This window comes from Ornithorhynchus anatinus, chromosome 1 (assembly GCF_004115215.2).
Source record: "Ornithorhynchus anatinus isolate Pmale09 chromosome 1, mOrnAna1.pri.v4, whole genome shotgun sequence".
Classification (NCBI taxonomy): domain Eukaryota; kingdom Metazoa; phylum Chordata; class Mammalia; order Monotremata; family Ornithorhynchidae; genus Ornithorhynchus; species Ornithorhynchus anatinus.
Genome location: NC_041728.1, coordinates 126,583,591 through 126,595,826, shown reverse-complemented (window position 1 = coordinate 126,595,826; position 12,236 = coordinate 126,583,591). Strand labels below are relative to the sequence as shown.

The following is a 12,236-nucleotide window of genomic DNA, read 5'->3' as shown; positions in this document are numbered from 1 at the left end:
GCCGCATTATTATTATTGACGGAGTTCCACCCAGCAATGTGACATTGGTCAGTTTGCCCAGTTTGCTCAAAGCACATATTAGGAAACATGGTCCTTCTGGAACTGATGAGAACTGTTCAAATTCAATCTGAAATCTTCCTCTCAACAGACTTAACCTCCAAAGCAGCCTTGAACTTTGTTTCTTGAATGTTAAGAAACTCAATGGAAATACTAAGTGCTTTCATTCAAGTTCTCTTCCAAGGTCAACAGGAAAAAAAAACAGGTTTCGTGCCCATTTAAATGTGCAAGCTCTTTTGAGGGAGCAGCTGCACCAAACTACTTTGTAGCCTTTAAATAATTTCCACCATTAACCCACAAGAGTGAATGGACCAAACATCACAGATTAAAGGGATGCGTGTATGTCAGTAATTTGTTTTCCTTTTCTCAAGTCACTGGGCACTGGCATTGTTTTGGAAGTTGAGCACATTACATAATATTTCAGACCAAAGCATCATGAAGAGCTAAGTGTTTAGCTTGTGTTTATTAGCAGATTGATTATTGCCTTTGTAAATAGATTAATGTATATGGTTTTTGAATAAACTGAAAATTCTATTAAAATGACCTACACAATATCTTTAGTTGCAGAATCCCAATTTAGAAACTCATGTAGGGCCAATGTAATGTAAATCTGAAAAAACACAGATGAATAATAATAATAATAATTGTGGTTTTTATTAACTGCTTGTAGTGTGCCAAGCACTGATATAGTACAAAATGATGCAGTCAGACACATTGTCTGCCGAACCTGGTGATGACATTCTATGGGGGAGGGAGAAAAGATATTTCATCCCTATTTTGTCTTGTCTTATGTCATGGAGTTGTCACCAACCCACAGTGACTCCATGGACACATCTCTCCAAGAAAGCCCCACCTCCCTCTGCAATTGTTCTGATAGTGTATCCATAGAGTTTTCTTGGTAAAAATATGGACCTGACTTACCACTGCCTTCTTCTGCACCGTAAACCTGAGTTTCCACCCTCTTCCAGGCCGCTGTTGTCCCGCACAAGTGATTTTTGACTTGTAGCAGATTGCCTTCCCCTCACTAGCCACTGCTCAAGCTAGGAGTGGAATGGGCATACCTCTGCTTGATTCTCCCTCCTGTAGCCGAGACTGATAGAGTACTGGGAACTCTCTAGGTGCAGACCTGAGAGGGGACTCCCCATTTTTCTGATGAGGAAACTGAGACTCAGAGAAGGTAAATGACTTGCCCTAATTTACACAGTAGGCAAGAGGAAGTCCTGGGATTAGAACCCAGGTCCCCTAACTCCCGGGCCCACACTCTAGCCACTAAGCCACAATGCTTCAAGAGAGGAAGCTGATACTCTAGGTAATAAGGAGGTTGAGGTTGAGCTGGTAAGTTTTCAAGCATTTGCCACTTGAGAAGAAAGAACTGGTTTGAAACACTTGATTCATGACCAGTTTTCCTTGTCCATTTTGGGTCAGCAAGAATTAATATCAAACAGACCATCTTTTTAAGTGCAATTTATCAGTGGGAAATATTGGAATTTCATAGTAGACCACGCCAGGCTCTCTAGATGTGCTCTGAGTAGAACATCAAGTTTAAAGTTTGGTCACCTCAAACTGAGGAGAAGGGAACAAGGAGGTCTGGAAATGTAGACTTGTTTTTTATGTCTTACCATTGCGACTGCAACCCACCAACCCACTTGGCTTCTCTAATGCCAACTAACTCACTGTACCTCGATCTCACCTATCTTGCTGCTGACCTCTCGCCCACATCCTGCCTCTGGCCTGGAATGCGCTCCCTTCTTCATATCTGTCTGACCATCACTTTTTCACCTTCAAAGCCTTATTAAAAGCACATCTTCTCCCAGAGGTCTTTCCTAACTAAATCCTCATTTCCTCTTCTCCCATGCCCTTCTGCATCACTCTGGGTTTACAGCCTTTATTCACCCCACCCTTAGTCCCAGAGCACTTATGTTCAGATCTATAATTTATTTATTTATGTCAATATCTGTTTTCCCCTCTAGACTATTAGCTCCTTGTGGGAAGGGAGTGTGTCTACTAATTCTACTGTACTCTCCCAAGTGCTTAGTACAGTCCTCTGAATAAAATAAGTACTCATTGAGTATGATGGACAGATTGATTATGAACAAGCATTTATTTGAAGTGACAAAAGCAATCAAATATATCTGATTGGTTTGTTCCATTTTAACATTCAGATGGGGGTTAAAGAAGGAGCCAGAATTGCGTTAGAAGGGCTGTTACCTTGAGTTGATTTCATTTTGATGGATGGCACTCTGAAATTTTAGTGGATCATTTCAAAACCTAAGGTCACCTGGACTAAATTGAACTTTTCTCTACCCTGGAGCTTCTGACAAGTCACTGACTGGTAGCACTGATCCTCATGTCATGTTTCCCAGTGCTTTATCTGGGCCAGAAGCTTAATTTGACTCTGTCCTGCTCCATGGAAGGGCAGAGTAGTGGTCAGGGACTCTGTTTTCTGAGGCCTTGAAGACCACTTGAAAAGCAATCCATCTGTGTTTGTGCCTCCTTTGAAATGCTGGGATGCATTCATTCAATTCAATTGCATTTATTGAGGGCTTACTGTGTGCAAAGCACTGTACTAAGTGCTTGGGAAAGTAGAATATAACAACAGACAGGCAGATTCCCTGCCCACAATGAACTCACAGTCTAAAGAGTGAGTCAGGCATTAATATACATATATGAATAAATAAATGACATATATATGTATATGTACATGGTGGGGTTGGGAGGGAGGATAAATGAAGGGAGCAAGTAAGGGCATTGCCGAAGGGGGTGAGAGAAGAGCAGAGGAGGGTTTAGTCAGGGAAGGCTTCTTGGAGAAGATGTGCCTTTAATAAGGTTTTGAACTGGGAGAAAGCAATTATCTGTCTTATGAGAAGAGAGACAAAACAGCAAGAGGAGACAAGCAAGGCAGCAAGACAGACAAGAGGAGGAAGCAAAGTCAGAAAACGCAACATCAGCAAGGTGAGAGCCGCTACAACATACTTGTACAATTATAATGGCAATTATTAAAAGCCGATACTAAGGAGTTTCTGTTTGATGCAGAGGTGATTGGGCAACCACTGGAGGTTCTTGAAGAGTGTGGACTGAATATTTTTCAGAAAAATGATCTGAGAAATAGAGGGAAGTATGTATGGGAGAAGGGAAAGGCAAAAGGCAGGGAGATCGGTGACAAGGCGATACAGTAGACAAGGCATGTTATGGTAAGTGCTTGGTTTAGTGTGGTAGTAATTTAGATAAAGGGCAAAGGACAGATTTTAGTATGTTGAAAGGCAGAACTGACAGGATTTGTTACAAAGTGACTATGTGGGTTGAATGAGAGAGAGATGAGTTGAAGATAATGCCAAGATTATGGGTTGGGAGAAATAGAATAGTGATGTCTACAATCAATACTAATTATTGAGTTCTTACTCTGTGCAGAGAACACTATACTAAATACTAAACTCTTGGGAGAATAGAAAAGAGTGAGTAGACACAATCCCTGCCCTCAGAGATCTTAAATCTAGCAGAGCTTTAGAACAATGATAACTGGAGTTACAAAAATATGATATACTACTAATGAGATTTGCGTTTAGGACAGGAAGATCTGGAAATCTGATGGAGATCATTCCTTTGTCATTTTTATTTTATGGTATGTGTAAAGTGCTTATTATGTGCCAGGCACTGTACTAAGCACTGGAGAAGATACAAGACAATCAGGATGGACACAGTCCCTGTCCCAAATATGGAGCACAGTCTTAATCCTCATTTTACAGATGAGGTAACTGAGGCACAGAAAATCATTCATTCATTCAGTTGCATTTATTGAGCATTTACTGTGTGCAAAATTCTGTATTAAGCATCTGGGAGAGCATAATATAACAATAAAACACATTCCCTTCCCACAGTGAGTTTACAGTCTAGAGGGGGAGATGCACATTAATATAAATAAATTACAGATATGTATATATCTGTATAAATATAATAATAATTATGGTATTTGTTAAGCTTTTACTATGTGCAAAGCACTGTTCTAAGCCCTGGGATTGATACAAGGTAATGATGTTGTCCCACATGAGACAACAGTCTTAATCCCCATTTTACAGATGAGGTAACTGAGGCACAGAGAAGTTAAGTGACTTGCCCAAAGTCACACAGCTGATAAGTGGCAGAGCCGGGCTTAGATCCCATGACCTCTGACTCTCAAGCCCAGGCTATTTCCACTAAGCCACGCTGCTTCTCTCTGTCTCTGTCTCTCTCTTTCTCTATATACACTGTGGGACTGCAATGGGGGATTATTATTATGGTGTTTGTTAAGCACTTACTATGTGCTGAGCACTGTTCTTAGTGCTGAGGTAGATACAAGGTAATCAGGTTGTCCCCTGTGGGGCGCACAGTTTTAATTCCTGTTTTACAGATGAGATAACTGAGGCTCAGAGAAGTGAAGTGACTTGCCCAAGGTCACACAGCAGACAAGTGGTGAGCCGGAATTAGAATCCATGTCCTCTGATTACCAAACCTGTGTTCTTTCCACTAAGCCACTTGCTTCCCCGATGAATAAAGGGAGCAAGTCAGGGAGACACAGACGGGAGTGGGAGAAGAGGAAAAGGGGGCTTAGTGAGGGAAGGCCTCTTGGAGGAGATGTGCCTTCAGTAAGACTTTGAAATAAGGGGAGAGTGAAGTGACTTGCCAGGGTCACAGAGCAGCCCGGTGGCAGAGGTGGAATTAAAACCCAGGCCCTCTGACTCCCGGGACGATGCTTCTCCCACAAGACCACTCTGCTTCACTGTTGTGGAAGGGGTATGATTTCATCATCTCACGTGACTTCTAGGGAACAGATAAAGGGCTGGTTTCCACGACATCAGCTTATTCCCCCAACTCCAGTCTCTAAAGGAATGATGTGGGAAAGTGTGTTTGTGTAGCAGGAATTGGGCCAGAAAGTGGTGGCAGCAGGTTGAACATCTAAGTCAATAAGAAGATATGACATCTTGGGAACATAAGGCATTCTTCATAGAGCTGTAAATTTTCAGAAAGGCAGTCATATGAAGAACTGTATTTGGATGATAGACTATAAGCTCTTTGTGGGCAGGGAATGTGTTTAGTTGTTGTCATATTGTACTCTCCCAAACACTTTAGTACAGTGCTCTGCACACTGTAAGTGCTCAGTAAATATAACTGACCGATTATTGTCTCTTTTAACCTCTTTCACCCTGCCAGGTAGATAAAAGAACATGTTGTTCAGACTGTAAGCTCCTCCTGTAGACTGTAAGTTCTTTGTGGGCTTGGGATCATGTCTACCAACTTTATTTCCCAAGTGCACACAGTTCAGAAAACAATAAATGCCACTGATTGGCCGATGGTTGCTTTTGAAGAACTGAATCTGAAGATGTCAAAATGGCGATAGATCAGGTGGCAAAATGATGCTTTAGAACCATTCAGGGACAAATTCCAATTTAAACATTAGTGCAGATCCTAGTTTTTGGCATTCATGGGATTCTTTGAACTCTTCCTGCAGAATCTCAGACAAATGGTTCAGCGTTCAAAGATTGACAGGAAAACAGATCTGCACCTAGATCACTAATCTCAACTAAAACGGAATGCTTGGTGGGAAGTTAGCCAGTCTTCTTTGCTGTTTTAGATCCCCAGTGTGTACAATCAAAAGGAAGAATTGATTAGTAGAAAGCTGTTTACTGTAGTCATGAGGTCAAGTATTTCTCCTCTGGTGAATTTTCATCTCTGGGAGAAATATAGTGGAAGGATCCTTGCAGGGGCATTTAGAGATGTCCAGATTTATACAACCTCATTACCAAACCATCAGACTGTAATAGATTTTAAGTGAATTTGTTAACACGTTTATTTTGGATCACCTGGACCATTTCTTTTTTGCTTTGTCATGCCTCTGATGTGAGAACATAATACTCAAGCATATAGTGCTTAGAAATACACAGAAGATTCATTTATTCATTCATTCAGTCATATTTATTGAGCAATTACTGTGTGCAAAGCACTGTACTAAGGGCTTGGAAAGTAAAATTTGGCAACAGATAGAGACAATCCCTACTCAACAATAGGCTCACAGTCTAGAAGTGGGGAGACAGACAACAAAACAAAAGAAGTAGACAGTCATCAGTAGCATCAAAATAAATGAATAGAATTATAGATACATACAAATCATTAATAAAATAAATAGAATAATAAATATGTAGATATATACACAAGTGCTGTGGGATGAGGAGGTAGGTAGAGCAGAGGGAGGGAGTAGGGGCGATGGGGAGGAGGAGCAGAGGAAAAGGGGGACAAGTCTGAGAAGGCCTCCTGGAGGAGGTGAAGATGTGTGTTTGTCAGGGTAAGGGGGAATGAACTGGTTATGATCAGTCAGTCAATCAGTGATATTTGTTGAATGCTTACTTTGTATTTGTTAAGCACATACGATGTGCCAAGCATAGTTTTAAGTGCTGGGGTAGGTACAAGCCAGTCAGGATGGACACAGTCCCTGTCCCATATTGGGCCCTCAGTCTTAATCCCCATTTTACAGATGAGGTAACTGAGGCTCAGAGAAGTTAAATGACATGCCCAAATTCACACAGCAGACAAGTGGCAGAGCTGGGATTAGAACCCAAGTCCTCCTATCTCCCAGGCCCTTGCTCTATGCCCTAGGCCACTATGTTGTTTAGATCCTAGCAATGATTGCAAGGAAAAATAGAAAATAATGTGAATGCTATTTTACTTTCAAGAAATATCTGGTCCTCTAATCCAAAATACAGTGTGACTGCACTATGGCTTGGGGACGTTAACTGCATTTTATTTGACTTCCTCCAGCAAAGGAAGGCAAAAAATATTGCTCTTGTGCCAGCGGAAGAGTATGTTTTGGGTAATAGCTAGTGATCGATGGCTACTGAAATATCCAATTCACTCAGGGTCCCAGGGGTATCTGAGCCTTCTAGGTAATCCAGATAGTTTCCATTGAAATGGAAGGGAGAAAACAATATGAAAGTTTGACAGTGAATCTAGGGAAAGCTTGTGAGAATTGAAGCTCTGAGAACCTGAAAAGAAGTTTACTTGTTCCTGAAGTTGCTCAAAGGAATGCACAGCTCAATTTTGGAGGCTCTAATCCCTTGCAAATTTCCACATCCATTTACACACTCTGAATCTTCAAGATCAAATTTCACCCATAAAGAGCAACTGTGGAGACTCATGTTTATGCTTGGAAAGGGTTGGAAGAAGTGGTTGGTAAACCACTGCCCGATTTTTACCAAGAAATCTCTATGGCTACACTACTAGAATGACTGCAGATGGAGGTGGGGCTTCCTGGAGGAGAGGTGCCCATGGAGTCGCTGGGGTGGTGGAAGTGGCAGCATAAGACAAGACAAATAGGTTAAAAGTGAAAAGACTGTTCACTAGGACTCTATATTACCTCACTGTGAGCCCACTGAGGGTCAGGAACCATGTCTAATTCATTTATTCAATCATATTTATTGAGCGCTTACTGTGTGCAATGTCTAATTCCCACCTATGCATTTTTTTCCAGCACTTAGCTCAATGCGTGGCAAACAGTAGGTGCTTAATAAATACCATTATTACCATTACTAATACTGCCTTCCCCAAATGAAGGCTGAGTTTGCTTTTGTTTAGTGTGTCTCCTAAATTACAATCACTTCTCCTTAAACAGGGGGTGGCATTCTTGAAAAATGATATGGAAGGGACAGCAGAAAATATCTAATAGTGTCTGCACGTGCCCTGCTTTTCCTTTTTTCCGATAACGATAATTGTGGTATTTGTTAAGTGTTTAGAATGTGACAGACACTGTACTAAACGCTGAGGTGGATACAAGCAAATCGGGTTGCACAGAGTCCATGTCCCACATGGGGCTCCCAGTCTCAATCCCCATTTTCCAGATGAAGAAACTGAGGCACAGAGAAGTGAACTGACTTACCTATGGTCATACAGCAGAGAAGTGGTGAAGCGGCACTAGAACTCATGACCTTCTGTCTCCAAGGCCTATACTCTTTCCACTATGCCATGTTGCTTCTCTACCTCCATCAAGCTGTTTTCAAAAAGACTCTTGTTTTCAGATGCTTGTTCTCTAAGTCCCTGACAGGCCTCTAGCTAAACAAGTAGTGAAAAGACGTGTTATGGAAGAACAGATTGCACTCAGCCCCCCAAATCCTGGAAAACTTTAACCACTGACAGCAGACTACCCAGTGCTTTTCTGACTTGGCGAGGTGGACAGCAGTATTGACAATTGGAAATCTGTGCCTTGGGTGGGGATGCCAGTGTGTGCCAGGGGTCTGGCCCTTGAATGATAATAATAATAATTATGGTATTTGTTAAGCACTTACTATGTGCTGAGCATTGTTCTAAGCGCTGGTGGGGGATACAAGGTAATCAGGTTGTCCCATGTGGGGCTCACAGTCTTAATCCCCATTTTACAGATGAGGTAACTGAGGTCCAGAGAAGTGAAGTGACTCACCCAAGGTCACATAGCAGAGAAGAGGCAGAGCTGGAATTAGAACTCATGACCTCTGACTCCCAAGCCCGGGCTCTTGCCACTAAGCCACGCTGAAGTCCAATTGCATCACGATTGGCTGTACCTTGGAGTTTGTTCACCCATAGATACAGCATGGCTTAGTGGTTAGATCATGGGCCTGGGAGTCAGAAGGACTTGGATTCTAACATTGGTTCTGCTGCATGCCTGCTATGTGACCTTCGGCAAGTCATTTCACTTCTCTGGGCCTCAGGTCCCTCATCTGTAAAATGGGAATTAAGAGTCTGAGCCCCATGGGGGACAGGGACTTTGTCCAACCTGATTAACTTGTATCTTTGGATCTACTCCTGAAACTTAGAACAGTGCTTGGCAAATGCTAAACACTTGACAAGTACCATAATTATTTATTATTATTATTATTATTACTGTTATTCACATGCAGTCAGGATGCATTCCCAAACCAGTTCTGACATGATGGACAAGCACAACGGGTAAGAAAATGATACTACAAATTCCTTGCCTATTTCCTGTGGCTTGGCTAAATGGAAAGAGCACGGGTTTAGGAATCAGGGTTCATGGGTTTTAATCTCAGCTCTGCCACCTGCCAGCTGTGTGACTATGGGCAAGTTGCTTCATTTTTCAGTGCCTCAGTTACCTTATCTGTAAAATGGGGATTAAGACTGTGAGCCTCATGTGGGACAACCTGATTATCCTGTATATATCCCAGCACTTAGAACGGTGCTCGGCACATAGTAAGTGCTTAACAATTACCAACACTGTTATTACTGTTTTCTGCTTCCCTCTCCCTGAACCCCAAACTACCCCCCGACCCTCCCCACCATCTCCCCAAATCCCAACAGTACAGTGCAGTACTGTTAATACAATGCTCTGCACACCTTAAGTGCTCAGTAAATACCATTAATTGATTGATTAATTGATCTCCCCACCACTACCTGGATTTCAGTTTATGCTTTTTAATTTTTTTTTAAACAAGTCACAATGACAGCTGCAGCTTCCAGCTCACCTGTTAGCCCCTACCACAGGCCTTCTTTCCCTGCACATTTGTATTCCAAACCCCAACACTGGTCTGATCATCTAATATAAGCACTAAATACAGTGCTTTGCACATAGTAAGTGCTCAATAAATATGACTGAATGAATGAATAGAATGAACTGGAATTAGAATGAATTAGAGAAGCAGCGTGGCTTAGTGGCAAGAGCACGGTCTTGGGAGTCAGAAGACTTGGGTTCTAATCCTGACTCCACCACTTGTCTGCTGTGAGATCTTGGGCAATCCACTTAACTTCTCTGTATCTCAGTTACCTCATCTGTAAAATGGGGATTAAGACTGTGAGGCCCATATGGGACAACCTGATTACTTTGTATCTACCCCAGCGCTTAGAACAGTGCTCGGCACATAGTATGTATTTAACAAATATCATTATTATTAGTATGAATATCTACTCCAGTATTTAGTAGAGTCTTGAAAGATAGCACTTGTCAAATACCACAATTATTATTATTTCAGGGACAGACTGGGGTGGATAGTGGGCAGACCAGGATTGGGGATAGTATTGTCCCTCTCCTCCCCATAAGCTGGTGCTCTCCCAGACACATCTTCCTGTCCCTTTATCCCTGCCCCCATTCCCTTAGCCCTAGATAGGATTGGGAATCAGGTCTGGAAGCAGGAAGAGGAAGGACTGTGTCCAACCTGATTAGCCTGGCACAGAGTGAGAAGCAGCAAGCCTGGGGCCTGGAGTCAGAAGGTCATGGGTTCTAATTCCAGCTCTTCCACTTATCTGCTGTATGACCTTGGGTAAGCCACTTCACTTCTCTGGGCCTCAGTTACCTCATCTGTAAAAGGGGGATTGAGATTATTAGCCTCAGGTGGGAGAGGGGCTATGTCCAACCTAATTTGCTTGTATCCACTCTAGCACTTAATACAGTGCCTGACACACAGTAAGCACTTAACAAATATGACAATTATTATCATAATTACTGTAGTGAGAACTTAGGAAATATCACAATTATTATTGTTTTTATTATAAATGACCAAATTTCAGTTACTGTCCTACCCACTAATGGCTAGCTCAAGACAAGCAGCAAATGCACCTGAGTTACCCATGAAGGAAAAAACCTCTCATGGGAGACTATAAACCTTTTCCCTAGTTTCCAGGCTTGTATTGACTCTGAATTCTTGCACCACAAGGGCATCGAGGTCTCAGGTTGGTTGTACCCTCTGAATTGAAATAGATCAAGAAAAAGAGAAGCCTTTATCTTATTATTTTCTATTGAATTGTGGTGCACAGCACTTCCTTTTAACAATTTGCACAGCACTGCTTTGACCAAATTAAGGAGACCAGTATTTCTTAAATTGGTTTATAAATGGGAAACCTCAAATAGAGAAGTTCTGAATTGCTCAGTCAGTCAGCTTCTCAGTAGTAGTCAGTTACTGTCCTGGAAATTGGATCCAGGCTCCTGACACCAAGTCAAACATCCTCTTTAAAAGCAAACTCAATCAATTGGTCAATCAGTAGTATTTATGGAGCACTTGCAGTGTGCCAAGCACTATACTAAACTTATGGGAATACAATAGTCATTCTAACAGTACAGTTGGTAGACACGATCTCTGCCCAAAAAGAAGAACAAAGAAAGCAGAGAATCAAGTGAAACGTATCTTTTGTCAGTATTATTTTGGTAATTAGAATCAGTCAGTGGTATTTATTGCAGGTCTAAGTGCAAAGCACTGTACTTCGGGGAACACAACAGAGGAAAGACACCAGTTTCTTAACCATGGCTTAGTGGAAAAACACGGGCTTGGGAGTCAGAGGTCATGAGGTCTAATCCCGGCTCTGCCACTTGTCAGCTGTGTGACTACGGACAAGTAACTTAACTTCTCTGTGCCTCAGTTACTTCATTTGTAAAATAGGGATTAAGACTGTGAGCGCCTTGTAGGACAACATGATTACCTTCTATCTCCTACAGAACTTAGAACAGTGCTTGGCACATAGTAAGCACTTAACAGATACAATTGTTATTGTTATTATTATTAGAAATGTATAACCTAATGCAATAATGTAGCAGACATAGAATATTTAATGACTATTTCAGAAGTAGTGTGGTCTAGTGGAAAGTTCATGGGCCATGGAGTCAGAGGACCTGGGTTTTAATGTGACTCTACCCACGGTCTGTTTTGTGACCTTGAACAAGTCACTTAACTTCTCTGTGCCTCAGTTACTTCATCTGTAAAGTGAGGATTAAATCCTACTCCTTCCTACTTAGTCTGTAAGGCCCAGCAGGACAGGAACTGTGTCCAACCTCATTAATTTGAATCTACTCCAGCATTTGGAAGAGTGTTTGGCACATAGTAAGCACTATAATTATTATAACTTTTTCTATTTGTCTACATTTTCTTTCTTTGCCCCCAAAACCTTTTGATATCCCTGCACAAATTCCATCGACTTTTAATATTTATTACTCAGAAGAGCTAACTAATTAGCATTAATGAAAAGATGACTTTTGCAGATAACCCAATAGGATGGATTTGTAGTGAAGAGGAAAAAAATGTTTTCAAAAATCATGGCTACTACATTAAAAAGCATAATCTGTTCATGGATATGGATTGACAGACATATTTATCTTTAATTATAAATGATCATATATGTAGGATACTTGCTAGTGAATCCAGAGCCAAACAAGTATAAGATCACTCTATGAAATCTTGCTG

General features: G+C 41.5%; 1 non-coding gene across 1 annotated transcript; it reads right to left on the bottom strand.

The window, feature by feature from the left end:
• Positions 1-1,055: 1,055 nt before the first annotated feature.
• On the bottom strand, positions 1,056-1,193 carry LOC114815708. Its single transcript, XR_003763515.1, has one exon. It is a non-coding gene; the product is annotated as a small nucleolar RNA SNORA7 (small nucleolar RNA).
• Between the last annotated feature and the right edge of the window lie 11,043 nt (positions 1,194-12,236).